Raw genomic sequence first — 3082 nt, forward strand, 5'->3', positions numbered from 1 at the left:
ATGAGGTCTTTGTGGTGTGAAAATGCTGTAGCAGTGAGTGTTACAGAGACTAACCCTGTGATTCCTGCATACAGGCGTTGGGGATATCATTACTCTATCTCAAATGAGGATGTGACAAAAAGAAAAAAAAAAACAAAGGATCACCACACATAACTCAGTTTGAGACAGTTTTCACACGAATCAGTATAATGTGGAGTCAGAATCCTGTTAATGATTTAGGGTTCTGCGAATAGGCTCTATGTTTGTCTTGATGGTGTCTACACAAATCGCCGTGGAAAACAGACACGATAATACATGAAGTCTCCATTTTTATTGATATATTATTTGTTTGATAGCTGAGAAAAATGAATTTATATTGAAATAGACCAAAGTATGTCAAAAACTAAAACATTGCTTGTAAGTACAAGCACAAGTGCTGTTTTGTGGCTGGGTCAGATCACTCAGATCATCATTGTCAGAGTGTCTTTCAATAAGCGCCTTTCCTAAAAGGTTTTAAATCAAGATCAGAGACTTGGTAGACTTCCAAAGACTTCAGAGAGTATGTGTATATGAGTTATAGATACAAGTACTTACAGGGAACAGCAAACAGGGTTGTCTTGTGATGAAATATAATTTGGATTACAGACTATTCCAACAACAAAGACACTGTAGTCCCGAGGTAACATAAAGAACAGGAACAAAGAAAGTGCTTGTTTTTTTTTTTTTAATGTCTGTGTATGTTTTACAGGCTTTGTGTGATGCTTCTTAAGAGCAGGATTACACTCATGTTTCAGAAGCTGTTTCTCAGTCTGTTATCTTTATTGTAGATTTGTTTCCTTTGTAAAGTATTTTGCATTACCCTAATAAATTAAAATAAACTTACCACCTTTGACCAAGCCTTTATGCCTTTTAAGATATTCAGATCATTGTTAGAAGTACATCTAAATACTCCTCATTTATTGCAGTAATGCTTCAATAGGGCTCAATAATGGAAAGAAACACAGGAAGGCCTTGGTTTAATTTTTAAGCACAGACTATGATGGACTGGATTGGCGAATTCCCACATTCCTGGAACATCACTCTGCAGTGTGAATTGTGTAAGTCCACTGTGATAACTTGCCAGAGCTGTAAAATCCCTTCTCTTGTTAAGCTATTGTGCAGTCTCTCAACATCTGTAACCCAGCCCGGTTGATAAATGTTGCTGTTCTAGTTTCTGTCAGTATGGACTACCTACAGCTACCTGGTCATTGGTAGCTCCTCTGATTTGCTCTTAATTGTTTATCCTGGGGGCCGAAACTCATGTCAGCTCTCACAGGGTGAGAAGCAGGACACACCCTGGACAGGTCACCAATCTATTACAGCGGTAGCACAGAAGAACTCAGCAGTTCATATTTGTCTTGAAAGTGTGGGAGGAAGCTGGAGTAACTGGAGAGAACACATGAGAGCTCTCTGGGTTTGAGCAGGTTCCCTGTTGGCCTGCTGAGCACAATTGTGAGGCAACCACTGCCTCACAATTGGCAACCACAGGCAACAAAGTCTTGTTTAATTCAATATTTAAATTATTATGATGCGTTTTCAAAGGACTTTATCTGCAATCCTATCATGCAAAAACAAATGTGCGTATCATGGACTTTGATACTTAAGAAATCTCTGATGATTTTATTTGTCAGAAAATTGGTGCCTATGTTTTTTGAAAGCACATTTGCTGGTTTCCAGTTTGTCTCACTGCGCTTCAGTCCCACCTGCATGAGAGCTGAAGTTGTTTAGAACATGCCCCGAGCCCCAATATCTTATCTCTCTTGTCTAGACTTGAGTAGGTTCCCTGTTGGCCTGAGGTAGGGGAAGAAAGAGCTTCGACTTATACCTCATAAGCTCTTTTCCTCAGCTACCAACAGCTGGCATGCCATGTGTCTCACACTTTACCTGTCTATCTCTGTCTGTCCTCTGTAACCCCACCTCCACCTGCTCTCACTGGCTTAGCTAAGTGAATGTGTGTGGAAGGTTTCCGAGCTCTGACTAAAATAATTGCTAGATCAGTTTTTACCTTTTCTTTATGACCCATGTTCCCTGAAACCAGGAGAATATGTTAACAGACATACATGGGCACAGCTGCATCTGGTCATACTTTATACTGTCTTTTCTTGGTCCTGCTGGTTGGCGTCATCAGCCTGTCACTGCTGAACACAGCTGCTGTTTATCAAGACTTAACTAACAGTAACCCATTAGTTTTTGTGTGTTTGTGTGTTTGTGTGTATGTTGGACCTCAGCTCCAGTCTAGATTATCAGAAGGCCTTGGTTAATGATGGCAAACGGGTGCAGGTTGCAGTAGTGATAGATTATCAGGATTAGGGAGAAAATGCTGCATGATTTTTTTTGTGCCATTATGTAAAATGTTGTGTTTGGAATTAAGTTAAAGTGCATTTTTTGTGAAAACAGTCTGCTTTGAGAGCTGAATTTGAGCTGCAAAGCTTATATAAAGGTTCCAAGGAATTCCACCAATTCCACCGTTATTAGAGCTTTTTCATCTTAAGGATATAATTTAAACTCCTTCTCATTCTTTGTTTCTGTTGATTGTCCAAGATTTTCATGTATAGCTTAACCCTGTAACGCCAGGTGTTACAGGGTTCCAGGTGTACAGGGTTAAGCTATCATGTTTGTTACCTCTGCATCATCAGTGTTTTATTTGTTTAAGGTAAAGATACTGTGAGCAATAAATTGAACAAAAAAACCCAGATGTAGCAGAAATGATTCAAATAAAAACTGATATATGCAAATTAATATTTAATTTCTCAACACACAAAACACGTCAGGTTTTTTTTGGTTTTTGATTTTCAATTTTATCCTTCAGGCCTTACAGGATTAACATCTTTGACCCATTGGTGGTGCTAAAGTGCTCCAAGTGCCAAACATGAACCTTGGAGAAAAGAATCAGGAATGTCCCCAGTAGGGATGGGTATCGTTTAGGTTTTATCCGATACCGGTGCCAAATCTGTACTTTTGAAACGGTGCCGGTGCTCAAACGGTGCTCAAACCGGTGCTTAAAGAATGGAGAACACAAAATTGGTCCAAAAACCTCTCATGTTCAGCTGGTTTTTTGTAAAAA

General features: G+C 39.3%; 1 protein-coding gene across 14 annotated transcripts in view; it reads left to right on the plus strand.

Annotated features, from left to right (window-relative positions):
- The window catches only part of nav2a (neuron navigator 2a), a 231478-nt gene that overhangs the window by 195326 nt on the left and 33070 nt on the right, over window positions 1-3082 (plus strand). The window lies entirely within an intron of this gene.

Source organism: Haplochromis burtoni, unplaced genomic scaffold (assembly GCF_018398535.1).
Source record: "Haplochromis burtoni strain Fernald_Lab_line unplaced genomic scaffold, NCSU_Asbu1 Contig_330, whole genome shotgun sequence".
NCBI lineage: Eukaryota > Metazoa > Chordata > Actinopteri > Cichliformes > Cichlidae > Haplochromis > Haplochromis burtoni.